This window comes from Pinus tabuliformis, chromosome 1_1, assembly GCF_031772625.1.
Source record: "Pinus tabuliformis cultivar Carrire ecotype Pingquan chromosome 1_1, CPIR1, whole genome shotgun sequence".
NCBI lineage: Eukaryota > Viridiplantae > Streptophyta > Pinopsida > Pinales > Pinaceae > Pinus > Pinus tabuliformis.
This window is the reverse complement of record NC_142297.1, coordinates 875,318,054-875,336,594: the sequence shown is the minus strand read 5'-3', so window position 1 is coordinate 875,336,594 and position 18,541 is coordinate 875,318,054.

Below are 18,541 nucleotides of genomic sequence, written 5' to 3'. Positions count from 1 at the left end.
AATTATTATTATCACTTCTCTTCATTAGTGTTATTTATACTAATTTAACCATTAGAAAACTATCATAACTGAGTGGTCAAGCCGCAATAATTATGCTATTTATCCACAAAGACATTAAAAATATATTAATATTAATAATGGTATAATAATAATTTCTTTATTATCTCGAAACCAATGTTGTATGCTCTTTATCTTTATGTGAAAGTTTGTTCTATGGAAAAGCTTGTTGTCTTACGTCATTATGCTTGTCACGCAATATATTTTCAGGATTTTAAAAGCCAAAGTAGTAGGCACAATATATTGATGGCTACTTTTCATGGTAGCATGTCACAAAGTTTGTAGTGGCATGTGACATAGGCGGATGAGTAAGATGCATGTATTTTACGTTTATATTTTATTAAGGTCAAATAAGTGTATTAGACTCTAGGTTATAAATAGATGTGTTGATTTATATAATATGCATTATTTTAATTATTAAAGTTAATTTTTTTTTTAAATATGAATTATTAAAGCTACTTTTCTTTTAAAAATACGGAAAAATATTGAAAATAAAAAATAAAATGTTGATATGTGAGGTTGAAAAGTTTATCTTGACAATGAAAAATATTGAAATTAATAAATAAAATGTTAGTATATGAGGTTGAAAGGTTTACATTGACAATTAAAAATAGGTGTATGATTAGTGACTTGAACAAGTGGTTGTTAGTTTATAAAGTGGTTAGATGGAGACAATTGGAAAATGGATAATGATAATGTGGTTTTTGTATATTTTTTTTTAGAGGATAAGGTTGAAAGGTTTCTCTCACAACTAAAAGAATCTCTGGGATGAGTGACTTTAATATGTGGGTCAATTTAACAATATTTGGAGTGGTTGTTAATATGTAACAATTGGAAATTGGATGAGGATATGTTGAGAATATAGTTTTTAATATTTTTTTAAAAGATGATAAATGTGTTTTATTGTGATGGAGAAGACTTGTCATTTACAGTTAGATACGGTGTATCTTTTTTTAGTATTAAAATATGTTAATATGGGATGTTATAGTGACTAACTGAGGAATATGAATTTATTATTATAAGATGTCAATATGAGAGGTTATAATTATTACTTTTTATTTAAAGAAAAAGAAGAAGAATAATGTAAAATATAATTTTATGATAGAGATATATTATTGTAATAAGATGGTCTGTTATATTATATAGATAATCACTACAAGTCAAAAATTAATACAAGACATGTTATCAAAACATTTAACAATGTTTATATTAATTTTTTAGATATCAATTTTTGGACAATAAAACTTTCCTTTTTAAATTATGATGATGAATCACACTGATTCTACTCAACTAATATAAGACATGTTTTCAAAACATTTAACAATGTTTATATTAAGTTTTTTAGATACCAATTTTTGGACAATAAAACCTTCCTTTTTAAATTATAATGATGAATCACATTGATTCTACTCATGGTGTTATTCAAAGTATTTATGCAAATGTTAGGATCAAGGATGGTAAAAGGAAGGAGAAACCAAACATAATAGTACCATTGCCCTCTATAGAAGTTGCAAAGTCATTACATAATATGCTTATTGTTTGCAAAAACCCTAAGCTAAATACTTTAAACGAAACACAATATACATTGTGTTGTGATAAAGTTATAAGTCCCGAAAATAACATAGAAAATACATTAAATATAGTGGGTGATGCAACTTCCTCCAACATTGGCATTCAAGTGGGACAAAATAACCTCACACCATTAATATTTCAGGACTACAAAAAATTAATCGTCAACGTTTGAAACCATCCCATTGATGACTACAGTAGGAGGATTTTGAAAAGAGGGTTTAATTTTTCCATAACCCCTCACAAAATTCCCATTGGAGAGATTATTTATAGTATTGAGAGTGGAATAAAAAACTTGTGTGAAGACATAAAAGAAGAAATTAAACAAGATTGCCTAATAATTCTTTGAAGAGAAAAACCACCAAGAAGTAACATCCTTAAGCGAGAATATTTTCCTGTTAAGGCCCTGAATAATGACCTTTACATAGTTCCCCTTTAGGTTGTCAAAGGAGGAGTTGTGGTCATTATGAATAAAGGTGATTGTATTGAGAAAATGTTGGACCATCTGAATAACAATGGGACTTATAAGAAACTCAACGAAACCTCCCTAACAAGGCCTCAAGATATGTCTCTAATGTGATCAATTCGTGGTGAAGATGATGAGAAGAGGCTAATCATTAATTGTTATTAAACACCAAAAATATGTGCCCTACCTAAAATCCTAATGAAGGTTCCTTACTTAGCCCTATTGTAAACATAATAGGAAGCACAATAAGAACCCCTACTTATCAATTTGTAAAGCACCTAGCTTGTAAGCTCAAACCCTTGGTTGGAAATACCAACTCCTTTTTTAGGGAATGTATCTTCTTTGTCAACAATATTAAATATCTCAAGCTTGATTCCCAGGAGATTCTAGAAAGTTTCAATGTTGTTTCCCTCTCCAGGAAGATTCCTATTGATGGAGCTATGGAAGTCATAAAGAGGATCAACAATGAAAGGATCGCTAAGCTAATAGAGGTATGCTTGAAATCCACAATTTTCAGTTTCCAAGGTAATATATATGAACAAACTTAGGGTTTCTATGATATCCACCCTCTCCTGAACTGTAGCCAACATGTTCATCGAGGATCTGTTGATTAAAAGCTTTAGAAGGTCTTTTGCATAGGTTTGACATCTTGGAATGTAGGAGAGAAGTCATTTTTAGGCGTTTGTTCGAGAGAAGCAACTAATATGATCTCCTTCCTAAGTTTATAACTTAGGAAAAGTACATTGATTAATTATTTCATCAATGTAGACTTTGAGATAATGTTTTTCTAAAGGTAATTAATTAATTATTTAAGTGACTTAGATCTACTCTCCACCATTGATTAAACAAAGTTATCAACTTAACGATAATTTTACTAAGTTCTCGTTTTTTTAGAGGTTGCAAAAAATCACGATTTTAATGCAGATTTTGAAAAGTGTTGATGCAACATCAACCCCCTCTTTGACGACTTATTTTTGACACTTTAAATTTTCTTATACATAAATATATATATATATATATATATATATATATATATATATGTTGGTTATTTAACCATTTTTCAAGTTGTTTTCTTCTTCTTCTTTTCTTATTGAAATGTTTTAAGGGTTTTCAAATTTGTGTTTTTTGTTTTTTTTTTTTTTGCAATGCACATTTTTTTTAAGGAGGGGCTATGCATTTATATTAAAATTTTCCTAGTTTGAGGGCCAAAACCTTGTACATCAACATCCATAGCTTCTACTATATCATTCAAAAAGATCCAACATGGAATGAGTGTATTTACAACCTATCCATATTAAACTATTTTATGTAAATTTCCCTTATACAACTTCCAAAATACACCTAATATAACTATATATCAACAAACATGGAAACTAAATATTGCATAACTAGCCTTCAACATTGTTCTTAGGCGTAATCATTTCCTCAAATATTGAGTGTTTAGCACTGTTCTTGAGAGATTGTGCTTTCGAGCCAGTGTCCCCATCATCCCCTGACAAATTTTTTGAGCCTGAAGTTGCCTCCCTTACACTTTAAATTCTTCAAATTCACTTCGGACCCAATTCTCCTTTTTACTGCATTCAACACTGGATTTTCCAGTCGAAACTCATCATCTCAATCGTTAATTGCCACTACTCTCCCTTCATCTCCAACAAGTTAAGATTCTGAGATGTGAGCCCAAACAAGTTAAGATTGGAAACAATCTTCAAGGAAAGTAGAGGTAGTGAGCATGCAAACTGCAAATCGAGTGAAGTGGTGAGATTTCTATGCACTCAGATGTGATTTATAATGGTACTCCATATCCTCCGTCCATCCTCTGGTGTGATAAGCTTTATGAGAGCAGTCCAGGTGGAGGCTTGAACCCATGCTTCAACTTAGAAAGTATATATTGAAGCAAGGGAGGTGTAATATCATTAAATGAATGACCATAATGTGATTTGACAATGGGACCAATGACATCCCATTTATCTATTCGAGAAATTGATCCTTTAATTATCACCATCATTTGAGCTTTATTTTTGGATTTCATGGCAAAGGTTTTATGCTATGATTCTTTTCATCCAAAACCATTACTCCTTGATCCAAATTAGCACCTTTGTTAGCCAAAGAATCCACCTCAAAGTTAGGTAGCGTTTCACATGATAAAATTCATTTTTTTCAAATCTTAAAATCTAAAGTTTAATTCTGTGCAGAATGGGAGCTTGGAACAGATCAAGAATCTCATTGATTTTATTCACTTACTGGATGACAATCATTGAATCCCCAAAGACAATTAAATAGCGGATATGCCTGGACAATGCCAAATCTAATCCTTCCCATAAGGTTAAGTATTCCATCTGGTTATTAGTTGATGCCCCTAATCCCTAAGCAAAATGAATCTCCCTTTCTTCATCAGGGTGAAAGATAACCCCTCTCGCTCCTGCCACCCCATTCTTTGCAATGAAATTTTCATTTTTTTGCAAAGTTCAAAAAAATAATAAAATTAATATTTTGAAGTTATGATTTTTTTATATATATTTATGTATTCTTAATTAATACTTTAGTATACGTAAAATAATTGTCACTAAACAAATAATAATTTTAAACACTTGACAAAAAATACACATTTCAAGATATTTTTGTTAAAATGACATGTCAAAAAATAAAATAATAGTAATAATAATAAATAAATAAAATTTTGAATCGAAAAAGTTGAAAAAATAGTAAATTTTATGATTATTTTATGAATTTTATACTCAAAGATGATAATATTTGAAGTTTTTTTTCCCAAAAACAATGTTTCACATAATTCTCAAAGAAACAATTATGAGTTTTTTTATTAAGAAAGAAAGTTGGGATATGACCCAGAACCATTACATTTATTTATAATTACCAATAATCCTTGTTGGATTGAGCATGAAGGTTCAATCTAGTCTCTCAAACAATTATCCCATGATACAAAAATTTCATTCCCGTTATAGCTGAAAATTTTCCACAATACTCCCCAAATCAAAATGCATTTACAATCTATTTGAGTTATTTACCAGAGGGGTTTACTATGCAATAATTGGAAGATATAATCAATTTGAGATCAAATTCCAGTTTCTTGGCTAATTCTGCTTCCGCCGAGCTCTGATTTCCTTCTTAGAATATTGCCCTTGTCCTCTTTTGAAACTTCTCGTTTCTTGGCTACTTTGTTCATCTCCGCAATTCATGATTTTTTTTGCATGTCTAGTCAATACTTTCTTAGTGCCTCCCTCTGAATCCTTTGGAATTGTAGGTGTGCTTCCCATTTTCTAATGCTTATTCCTTATGGAGTTGTCAACTTGTTCTGAAACTAGAGAATATTGATTGTTAATCTGAGCCCTAGATAGGGGTTGCTCCTTTTCCTTTGAAATTGTTTCTTCTGTAGGTTCTTTTTCCTAGATTTCCTCCTCTGCTTTTGGGGTTACTTCTTCCTCCTCTGAAACCTATTTTTGCTTGTTGTTCTACGATGCTTCTGATATGATTTCTTCTTGTAGGGTCTCCATTTCTACTTCATTCTCTGGATTTTTGATTTCCCCTTATTTTATATCAGGGTTCATGACCTCTTCTTCTAGAGCCCCTTTATTGTTACTTCCTTCTTAAGTTTGCAAGACCTCAAAAGGATTTTTCGATATCGAGGTTGTGTTTCTGTCGAGTGTGGACTGGGGTTTGGTTGCCACTAATTTTCCTTTACTCCCACTGTTTTTTTTTGTGTTTTCCATTGTTTTTCTTGACCTATTGTCGAATACGCCCCTTTTCCTACATGCGACTTCTTGCAATCTCTTGTAAAATGGCCATATTCATGGCAGTATCTGCATTTGAAGGGTAATTGCTCATAGTCAAGAGTCTGACAATGTTTCCATTCTCCTTGCATAAGATTTATTTTTGAAGGCAATCCTTACTCTGAATCTACTTCAACATAATTTTTTGCTCACACAAACTGAATTCCTTTAGGTTCAGCCCTATCCAAATATTTCCCCAACCCATTTCAGATTGCACGTAGACAATCATCGCTCCAACATGAAAGTGGAAGTCGATGGAGCTTGACTCAAACAGGAACTACATTTGGTATGTCTTCATTTGGATCAAAGTCTAGTCAACATTTGTTTAGTTACATACCTCTAACCCCAAAAAAATATGGTCCATTTCAAAAAAAATATGTTTTTCTTTTTATCTTCCTTAAATTCAAACAAGAAGGCAAAAAACCCATTTCCGCATGCACATATTCTAATATTTTCTTTTATCAACGACTTTCAAGATTTCTTCAACCATAATTCCATGGATCTTGGGGATGACCACATTCCTATGAATTTACCCACTAAATCCCAATCCAAAAATGCTAAGGTAGTTCTTCGAAACTCTAATGGAAGTACCATTGATGGGGTAACCTTTGCCTTCTTCACAGATTTTGCTTGCACTTCCTTAGATCTAGGTTTTTTGGAGAGTGAAGTTATGAGGGCATGGAAGGCTGCAACTTCATCTAGCAAAGGGGGGACAACCCCCTCTTGAGCATTCATCTCAAATAAATCTAGGGTTTCAGCCCCATGAAGACGAAAAAATTATTCCCAAATATCCCTAAATCCATATCGACCATGAGCAAGCTGAAGATCCACAGAAAGAGAGGAGAGATTCAATTTCTACCAAATAATGACGGATTCCACAAATAGAAACACAGTAAAATTGTAAACAAAAACCTTAATGATAACTCCCGCAACAAAAATTACATAGCGACGACCTTCTCTGAACCGACTGTGGCGACTTCTGTGGGATCATGATTGACTAAAGCAAGGGAATGACAACCACATACAACTTCAACAAGCTAACCAACGATTCATGGAATGGGGAGCTAGCGTTCAAGAGTTCATACAACTTATTCACCAAATTTGTGATGGAAACCTTTGGGGCAGGCATGAATCATTTGCACTCGAACTTGCAAACAAGAAATCTATTGCAGCTAGGAGAACCCTAACCACCAAAAAGCAAGTGTTACATAGCTTTGATTTTCCTTTTTGTAATAAACAAAGACAAAAATGAAAAATGCTTATAGAGGATTCACATTTAAAAAAAACAAAACAAAACAAAAAAACAAAAAACAAAAAATTCAAAATAACAAAACAAAAATAAATTCTTTAAAATAAAATGAAAAATAAATTACAAAAAAATAAAAATAAAAAACATTTAAAACAAAAGTTTGAAAAGAAAAAATTTTAAAAAAGAAAAAAATTAAAATATTATAAACTAGTTTTTTGTTTGTTTGTCAAGTTGTTTGTGATCCTCCAAGCAGGCTTGACCTATGGCTTGAGGAGACGAGACCCAGGGGCATCTAATCCATCAAAATCACCCAGGGATCGCACCTGGCCCAGGCCACACCAGCCCTAAGTTGACTAGAATTTTTAGCATGTCTCCTCCCCCTAACACATGGCACAACTACCCCACATGAGGTTTGATCTTGGGTCGCCTTGCTAATGAGGCCCATCCTCAACTGGTTGTGCTAGTGGGACTTGACAAATATTATAAGCTAGTTAACATACATACATACATATATATATATACCGACAATTTTTTTTTAAAGATCCACAAATAAATAAATAAATAAATAAAATCAATTAAAAACAAACTAAAATGTTTCAAAAATTGAAAAAAAAAATATTAAGAAAAATTAAAACTTTTAGAAAATTTTAAGAATAAAATTAAAAAAGAAGAAGAGGAAAATAGAAAGACAAAACAAATTGAAAAAGAAACAAAATACTAAACAAATTAGAAAAAAATAACAAAAAAAGATTACACAAAATTTAAAAAGGATTTAATTTTTTTTTAAATAATAAAAATATATGTTAAAAAATTAAGAACAAATAAAACAAACCATAAATTAATTATAAATAAATAAAATCGAGCCAGTCTCATTGGCCACGGTGCCAAAGCACTGCCCACTTGAGTCGCCCTTTCGACTGTCTACTGTATGGGTGGGGGTTGATTCCAGGAATCGACACCACGCCCTGGTTGCAACGCCGAAAGGGTGGTCCTTTGGCACCATGGCCAAGGTGGGGGACACCCCCGCTTTTTTTTAATATTTTTATTTTTTATTTTTTATTTTTTTAATTTGTATTATTTTTAATTTATATTTTAATATGTTTTTTTACTAATATTTATATATATATATATATATATAATTGTTTATAATTAAATTCATTAAAATATGTTTTTAATATAATAACTCATTTTAAATTAAAAATGTGGTGAAAACTTATAATTCATGAAAAAAAGGAAAATAAAAATAAAAATAAAAATGAAATAAAACACCAAAAAAAAATAGTAATTAATAGAAATGGAAGTTACTAAATAACCCATAATAAGACCTCAACCAATCACCTTACAAATAAATAAATATAAATAATAATAATAAATAACCAAAAATGAATTCCCAATGTTAAACTATGGATAAACATCATAAATTTTTGGTCAAAGAGAAACTAATACGCGGTCAAAGGCAAAATTGAATGTGTTATACCATGTCTACTAGTACAATAATGATTTTATGTTTGAAATTTTTTTTGTTGATTTTAATTTTAATTTTTTAATGCTTTAATTTTTTATTATTAATTTTTTTGAACTCTTTTAATTTTTATTTTGTTTTGTTTGCTATTTTTTTTTATGTATTTTTTTTTACTCTTTTTTTTTGCTGTGTTAATGGTCGACTAGTAAGTTGACCCTACTATGTTTCAAATTGGTAGTTTATTTTTTAAGTTTTTGTTACAACAGATTGAGTTTGTCCTCACTGTGTCTCAATTTGATGGTTGATTTTTAAGCTTTCATTGCAATGGGTCAAGTCCGCCCCCACTGCATGTCAATTTTTTGGTTGATTTTTAAGTTTTTGTTGCAATGTGTCAAGTTGTCTTTGGCTAAGATTTTAAAAGAGCTATACTTTTAGCGTTTAAAAATAAAGTACTTTTGGTATAATGACTCTTTAATTTATGTATTCATTTTAAAGGTTTTTTTAGTCATGATATTTGGTTTTGAAATATGTTGAAAATTTAAGGTTTTTTATAGTCATGATATTTGGTTTTAATTCCATGGCTAAAAAATATCGAAATTTTAAGGTTTTCCAAGTCATGATATTTTATATTTAATGTCATGATTGAAAAAAAAAAAAACTGGAGCCATGATATTTATCTTTAACGCCCTGGTTGAAAATTGTAGGAATTTTAACCAAAAAAAGGTTGACGCAACATCAACTCGATTTTGGCGTGTTTTTTCCTGTTTATTGCACACAAATTTTAAATTTTAATGCCATGGTTTAAAAGAAATGAAATTAAAAAAAAAAAGTTGATGCACAAAAAATTTGGTTTTTAATATCATTGATGATTTTTTGTTGTTGGAATTTTAAAGGAAAAAAAATAAAAATAAAATGTTTGATGTAGCATAAACACTTTTTGTTTTCAAGGTGTTTTTTCATGTATTTTGCACAAAAATAGCAGCTTTTTTGGGCTAGAGTTCTCATTTTGAGGTTACAGTTCTCATTAAGTTGATAACTTTGTTTAAAAAAAACTAAGATTTGATCCTAGCCCTTGATCACTTTGGAGATTATGGATTTGGCCTAAGGGAGAGGATGAAGACATAACACAAGAGAAATTCAGAGATTTATTTTCTAAATAATTTGCATGATTCATAGAGCAAATTTGGTAAGTGAGAGATTCATAAGCTTAAGAAATCAGAAAAGTGTGCACTTGGGAGTTTGAGTGAGCACAATTTTGCAGGTGGAGTGCACAAAAGGAGGGCCAATATTTTCTTGAGGGCAAGAGCAAGGTGCACTGCTAGCTTGGAGAGGTTGATATGTTGAGGCTGAGCTTGTGGAGTGGTTTCATAACTATGAAGAATTCGAGAGGGTTTAGGCTACACTAGTGGAGGGGCTTAGTAACTTTAGGAGGTCCAAACTTTGGAAAGGCAACCAATGAAGTGTAGGACTAATTTTACCAGGTTCCATTAACTATATTTTCTATTTATTTTTAGAGGGTCATTTTCCGTAGTAAGGGAGCCTATAATTTCTCTGAGAAAATTTGATGAAGAAAGGTTAGAGTGTTAACATAATTGATGTTCTTGTCTAGTTTTCCTATGTTATTTTTTTGAAATATTTTTCACTCCTATTTGCTAAGTTAAAATTCCATAGAATTTTCAATTTCTAATTTTGATATTTTATTTACTGTGGAAAAATTAATTTACCAGGTAAAATAATTTGTAAGGATAAAATAACTACAAGAGATTAAATCTGAAACTAGCACTTGAAAAATGAACATGGTATCAGAGCAAGAGCAAGCTTTGTGAGGAAAATATCAGTGGACAAGGGTTTTAAACAACACATATTTTTTTAGAGTAGATATTATTATTCTTATTTTTAATGGGAATGAGTATATGTATATTATTAAATATGTTCTTGGTCACAACAAGTATGCAGGAAGTGTATTACATTCTTGTTCCTTCTCCATCTTACTCTTTGCTTGATATTGACTACTAACACTTTTGAGAGTCTACATTGTTTCTCAAAATCCATTACATTCTTGTAGGGATACAACCTACGAAAACTTCCTAATAAAAGACAAAATTTGCAGCAATGCATATATCAGTTGAGATCATCATCTACCTCCACCAGTGGCTTGTCAAGGTCTAGACACTTTTACACTTCCCTCCAAATAACAAATTTGGATTCACTGAGGTTGGTGAACAGAAGTTGAACTTATTTATGCAAACCAACAATATGTATATGGAGAGCCTTTGACTCATCCTCTTGTCTGGCTGACTTTTCTTTCAGATTTTGTAACTCCCCCAACACATTAACATTTGCCTCCAAGTGCTCCTTCATTTTCATGTTCATCACCATCAAATCAAGTTGGAGTTCTTCCATTTTCTTCGCTAATTTATTGACCCTTTCATTGCATTTGCAGCTAGTGTGCCTATCTCGGCTGCTAGTGCCAAAAACCACCCTCGTTGACTTGCTACATCTTGATCCAATCTTTCTAGAGAAGGTAGATACAACTCGCAATTTCCCACAATGTCCCCACCTCCAAGAGCCAGGTTGAACTACAACTTGGGATACCCACAATCACTTCTCCCCTCAAGTCTGACTTAATGAAATTACTTAATTCCCAATTTGATTTACTACTCTCAAAGGCACTCAACCCAGAGGCATAAAACTCCTTCTCCTCCCCCAATCTCTATTTTTTATGCCACTTCGAATTAGATTTTCATCCTCTTAGGAGTTCAGTGTATGTTCTCAAATTAAGTTCTATAACTAATAATTTCAGACCTAATTCTATTATAGAGGAGGTCCTCGAACCAACACATAGGCGAAGTTCACATAAATAAACCCAACAGGGCCAGCCATGAGTCACACTTTGCTTCCCAAGTTTTCTTGAGCTCTGTGACCAATACGAAATAGGTTTGTTCTAAGACAACCCTTCAAAGGCCGAATCCATACCCAAATTTCCAAGACTCTCCTTTGGGTTGCAGACATACCATAATCCTAATGATTTTCTCCCCCTCAACATATCCATAATTCAAGTCGACTATAAGCTATGACAAAGTCATAATTATTCATACAATTTATACAGAACTAAAAACAAAAGCATAGACCAACCCGTAATTAAGTTGTCGCAACCAATGAAGATGTCACTAGGTTGGCCTCTAGGTATGCTCCACGAAACTTGCTGAATTCTCCTTCATTTCCCTTCGCTTTTTGTCCCTGCATTCCTCTCGAAAAGGTAATCCACAATGATTGTTCATGTTGTTGCAACATCAATTCATATGCCATCGCCCATATTCCACATGAATCCAACATAATAACAACATTATTATTCTTAAATGCTTCCCCCTTGAATGCCATCATCATTGAATGTGGATGTACTTTGACATATTTATATTGCATCATTTTATTTATGTCATTCCCTTGTAGAAATTATGAGGGTGTGCCATATGTGTTTTCATTCACTGCATTATGACCTTTTAGTTGATCAAATTCGCTAAAGAGCAGTGAATTTTGGAGCTATCTTCTAGGCCACAGAAGCACTCAAATCCAAATCGGACCCACTCCATTGCATAGTGCTCGGAACGATCTTTCTAGCAGTGGGTGGAAATAAAAAAACGGACTCCTAGATCAGAAGTTAGAGCAAATTAAAGATACCCTTTCAAGGTCACTGAACAAAGGAAAAATGTCTAAGGGTCGAGCTCATTGCAAATCGCAGATCAGGGCTTACTGAACTAGCTACAAAGAGTAAGACACCTGAAGTTATGATCAGCTGATCCTCAATATTGCAAATCACATATCGGTGGGTCTGGTCTATCGGCGTATTGGGCATATTGGGGGGTTTTAGGGTCCAGGGCATTGCAATCAGCATGACAATGGGGATACAACTCTAAAAACCTTGTGATATCATTATGTTGCGATAATAGTGTTAAATCGTTGGGGAAGGCCGAAAACATTTAACAAAGGAAATCGACGCAAAAACAGGGACAGGTGAGCCTTTTTCTCTCTCTCCTCCAGGGGGCCATGTGGCAGAATACCATTGGTCCTTATAAATGACATGGCAGCTGACATCATCATGACGTGGCAATACAGAGATGATGTGGCAGTATGGAGGACACGTGGCACGCAAATTTGGCATTTTCAGGGGTCCTAAGGGGGCATTTCTAGGTGACACGTGTCACCACTCACAAGGTGACACGTGGCAGTGATGATGTCACCCATCGTAAATCAACGATCAACAATAGCACAAAGCAAAGGTTCCTCCTCATCGAAGTCCCTCCCAGCTTTTGATTGTGATATGCGGGAACTCCCCAGATGCGATATTTTATACAATGGAGTTTAAACACTGACGGGTACGTCCCTTTCAAAATCTGCATGCTCATTTAACACCCCCCTTCTCTGAACGACCAAGATTGACTCTGCACATATCAACAGCTTGAAGGCCTTTTTGGCCCCACCCGCCCGCCATGTTTCCCTTTATCAGCGGGGGGGTCCAAAAAACAATTTCCCCGCCAAGCTCCTCCTCTACGTGTCCCTCTCATATCATTTCAAATCACACCCCCCCCCCTCACTTACAACTAACAGCTCATGCTCCCCTCCGAAAACCACTCGTCCTCAGCTCTCTCTCCCATATGGCGATTGCGATACCTTTGGTGGGCCCAACTCTGCAAATCGACGATCACAAGGGTATAGAGGAAATGTTAATGACAAACATCAAAAATCGTCGAAGTGCGGGATTTCATGTATTAAAGGAAAAAGGCCCCCAGACAAGCTTTTAAAGGCTCTAGCGCCTTCGGGCTAAGCACCTAGGTCAAGACCCCGGTCATATGAAGAATATCATAGAAAGGGGTCGAAGCAAAGAGGCCTAAATGGGATCAAGACTCGCATGTTGCGCAATGTTTTAGTGATAGGGGCCAACACCGGAAAGTCCTCCATATTAAACCATCAGCGCATCACCAGGCATATCAGGGCACCGATAGTGCAGTGCAGGACTTTAAAGGTGTGATGGGTCGACAATTGTAGATTTTAAGAAAATAGGTGGTGCATTCAAACTCGGCATGGGCTGATCCAAAAAGGCCCATTGTGACACAAAACTAGGTTCGGCGCATACATGAGTAAAATAGGACGTAATAGCTTGGGAGGATTTAATTATCCGACATGGTGTTCCATACAGAGGGAATGTGAAGTACCGCCCAAGGGTCCTTTGTTTCATTATTGCAACATGAAACTGATAACGCCCATTCCCAACTTTAAAGGATGAATGGTTCAAGCAGTAAAGGCAGAAGCAACGCTAGTCAGCTAAGCAACACAAGAGGCCATACCATAAGAAAACCACGACCTAAAGCTGTAGCGACCACAGGGATGGGCATGAAGATATTTTTGTTAACATTCTCATATGATTGATTGACTTGTTTTGTATTCCTGTAGTGTGCGGCTGTTCAATGAGGCAATCAATGTTTTGTAATGTTTTTGGGCCATAGAGCCATCCTGGCCAAGACAGCTAGCCAACCTAACAGCTAAGACTCGGCCGAAGATATTTTGTTGTAATGAATGTTCAATGCTCCTCCTCTCCAGATAAAAAGGAGGAAGTAACGCTTAACAAAGGTTCACAAATCCGTAAGAAAAGGCTACGTGTATTTTCAGACTGTATAACTTAATAATACAAATCTTTCAGAATATCGAAGAAATGGTGGTGATTCCCCCTTCGAGTATTACAATATGTTATCCTCCTATTAAAATCCATTATGTTCATGTTTCTTCTCTGAATTCATGCAACAATAGCTGCTAGAAATATTTCATACTTCCTACAGATTCATTTGTATTGATTTGTTAATGCATATGCCTGTATGAAGGGTTGAAATTATATCTTTAAAACTACGCTACATGAATCATAGCACCCAACCTCCCTTTGACCATTATATCTACCTGTAACTCAAATAAGTGTAGAATTTCTTATTGTTTCAAGATCTATGTGTTAAATATAGAATTCTTGATGCTTTGGATTCTATGTGATGAGTTATTCTTTCTCCTTATCCTCTCTCATTTACCCTGCAAAAGCTTATTAAAACGTAAGTCCTAAAACTACTCGGCCTCCTATATTTTATGTGTATATTTCTAGGAATTATGTATGTAAAGATGTACCAGAAATACATGACTTGTACCTTTGTATGAATGAACCAATCCACTCCTCTTGTGTGTGTGTGTGTGTGTGTGTGTGTATATATATATATATATATATATATATATATATATAAGAGAATGTAATGTCTCTTCTTGCCCGAGAATAATTTGAGAGACACCAGTCTAGATGTGCCCAGGCACTGATCTTGTAAGCAATCCAAGGTTGTCTCTTGGAGTGACAACATCTTCTGGCATCGTTGCCGGGGAACTTATTAATGTATTTTCCCCTGGGATACGACAAATTGAACACCCTTTGTGTAGGTGAGAAAATATGTTCTGATTGCATCCACATCACCTTGGCAACTCCAAAACCCCCCATTATCATTTATCATCCTAGCTTTTAAGAAGCCCCACACTCGCTCAGATACCTCTCAGCAGAAAGCCCCATTTGTATCTGACCCAGAGAAAATAATTTTTAGGAAAGTCTGGAAAGAGAAGACTTCTACTACCTACACTATCATCTCATCAGTCTTTGAAGCCTCCTCATCCTGCTCTCAAGTTGTTGTTACTCACTACTCAGGAATTACTCCTAAAACCCTTACATACCCTGCTTTCAGTCTAGTCACTCCAACCACTGTGGTTGTGGCCCAAGTTCCTCAGGAAAATCTCAGTCCCCCTCCATTAATCCAAATGGCTCTTCCAGGTTTTTTGCTAAATAAATATGCCCCTCTTAATTTACCTCAGCCCCTAAGTTCTATGCCCCAAGACTACCTAAATCTTCTGCCTAGGTTCAATGGGGAGGATGATAACATTGCATAAAGACATATTGAAATCTTTTGTGCTTTTGCTGAAAATCTTAATGTGGAACAACTGGATGTGGTCATGAGACATTTTTGTACAATTCCTAGATGGAGAAGCCAAAAAATGGTTTAAAGCCCTACCCAATTCCTCCATCACTACCTGAGAGGAACTCAAAAATTCTTTCACACAAAAATGGGGTGAAAAGAGAAATCATGAGTACCTCCTCACAGAGTTTAACGCCATAAGGAAGAATCCCAAAGAGGATATCTCAGAATTTATCAAAAGGTTCAATAAGCAGTACAATAACCTGTCGGTGAGATAAAGCCTCCTCCAGCTGCTGCTCGAGTAGCTTTTTTGGGAGCCTTTGAACCCGAATTTGGCTTTACTCTAAGGGAAAGGAAGTCCCTCACTTTAGATGAACTACAAATAGATGCTCTTGAGGTGGAAGAAAATCTCACCTTAGTCGGGAAGTCAAGAGGAAAGCAGGAAGCTACTAAAAATAAAATAGGGAAAGAAGAGGCATCCTCCTCTAGTCAAGCTAGAGAATCACCAGACCTGAAGTGAGATGAATTGGATAAACTCATCAGGAGTTTATCACATAAGGTTGGAAAGCTTGAACTTGAGAACAAGAATCTCCCCAAGCAGAATGTTCAAGTCAACAACCGGGGTTATAACCCACAATATAGGAGGCCTCCATTGAAAATACTTCCAACGGAAAGAAAGGAACATCTCAATCAAATCCCTCATCCTCTATATTCAGAAGATGATCCCGATGAACAATCGTCGGATACACATGAGATGCAGGGAAACTTGTATTCCACATTCCCTGGAGCAGAACAAGAAAACATGCCTCGCTAGGAGACCAATCATGATAGAGAAGTAGTAGAAAATGAGGAGGATATTTATTATTATTGTAAACAAATTGTGGATTTCATGCAAGCACAACCACGTCGTAAGTATGATCTAAGATCTTCAAAGAAGAGGTCAAGGGAACCATAACAACTAGAGGGAACTGCTCCCCAAGTTATTCTCCCAGTCTAGAAAAAGGTAAAGGTAAGATAAATCCTGACCCTTCCAAGATAAAGGTCTCCTCTAATAAGGAAAGCAATAGTTCCGAGGGACATATAGAAAAGGAGGCACCTGTTCTGCTGAAAATTGTCAGTGGTAAGGAAGAAGGAGCAGAGCGAGGAGGTATAGAAAAAGTACAACCTGCGTTAAATCTTCAGAAAGTGCTTGAAAAGGTAAAAGTTTATGTTCCTCTGATTGAGATTCTAAAGTAGCCTACTTATAAAGTTGAAGTTTCTCAATTCATGCATCCATCCACCTCAGCACCAAACCATGACAGTTTAAACCTCCAAGAGGAGAGGCCAATGGTTTTTTTTGGGTCGCATGTGGAAGAACTTGATCCTTATACTGCACCCTTCTACGTGACCCTGGTAATCCATGACCTCTTATTGCATAATTGCATGTTGGATTCTGGGGCCTCACACAACCTCATGCCATTAGCAGTGATGGAACAGTTGGGCTTGCAGATCACCAGGCCCTACAAGGACCTATACTCCTTTGACTCTAAGAGGGTCAAATGCTTGGGAATGATAAAGGATCTGGTGGTAAACCTAGCTCAGATCCCTGTGAAGAGCGTGGTAATGGACATAGTAGTGGCAGACATTCCCCCTCGTTTCGACATGCTCTTATCTAGATCTTGGGGTTCCAAGGTGGAGGGCTCTATCAAGTTAGCTCTGACTTATGCCACTATCGCCACTTTTGGAGGCGAGCAAAGGAGCTTGTACAGAGAGTCCAGGTTTGTAAAAATTGTGATGCCAACTAAAGGCTTAGAAAAATCCCCAGTGCACAGGAAAGAAAGTGACCTCTCTTGCTTGTTCCTAGAAGAAGATGAGACCGTCTTAGAGGAAACATCAATACACCTAACAAGGCAGTTAGAACACCAGCACGCAAATGAAAACAAAGTATGGAAATTATACTTTGACGGACCAAACTCAGGAAGGAAATGGAGCTGGAGTATTGTTGGTATCTCCGGAGGGCAGCTTGATACCCCTCTCAGTCAAGCTGGAATTTGAGGCAACCAACAATGTGGCGGAGTATGAAGCATTTCTCCTTGGGTTGCAAATGAAAAAGAATATGAATATTGAATGCCTAACAGTCTATGGAGATTATGAGCTAGTCGTAAGTCATATCAGAAATCAGTGGCAGGCCAAACAACCCAGGCTGAGGACTTACTGGAACGAAGTGTGGGATCTCATTGATAACTTCATCCTGGCCTTTAATATCAATTTTTTTCCCAGAGAAGGAAATATAATGGCTGACTCCCTTGCTGTAGCTGCAAGCAGTTTCATGCCCCCTCAAATCTGCTCCTCAGGTAAGAGGTAGAAGTCATATACAGACCCTCAATACCTGATAATGTAAAGCACTAGCAGGTATTCAAGGATGACTAGCAAGTGAAATGATTCATAGAAGTCATTGGGGAGTTCACCCACTTCACCATCGATCAAGAAGAAGAAGAAGCAAATCAAGAAGCCACTTCATGGAAAGACATAGTGGTTGGGCACAAAATTTTGCAACTAAAAAGGAATACCATCCCTCATGGACTGGTCCCACTGGAAAGACTTTTCAATAAGGATGACATAGTCTCCAAACCAATAGCCCCAAAGATAAGCGATTAAGTAGAAGATTGCAACATTGACTAAGAGGAGGAACACCAAATGATCAGGCTATCAAGATGAATCCCCTTGCAATATAGACAAAGGTATTTAAATCTATTCAAAATTTACAAGGATGTATTTGCTTGGTCTTATGAGGCTTTGAAAGCATTGATACTAACATCATTCAACATAAGATTCCTTTGAAGAGTGGAGTAAACCCATGTAAACAAAAACTCTGGTAGATAAATCCACTCTTGCTCTCCTCCATTGAAAAAGAGGTGAGGAAGTTGCTACAGGAAAAGATCATAGTGCCTTTAAGGTACTATGAATGGGTGACCAACCTAGTCCCTG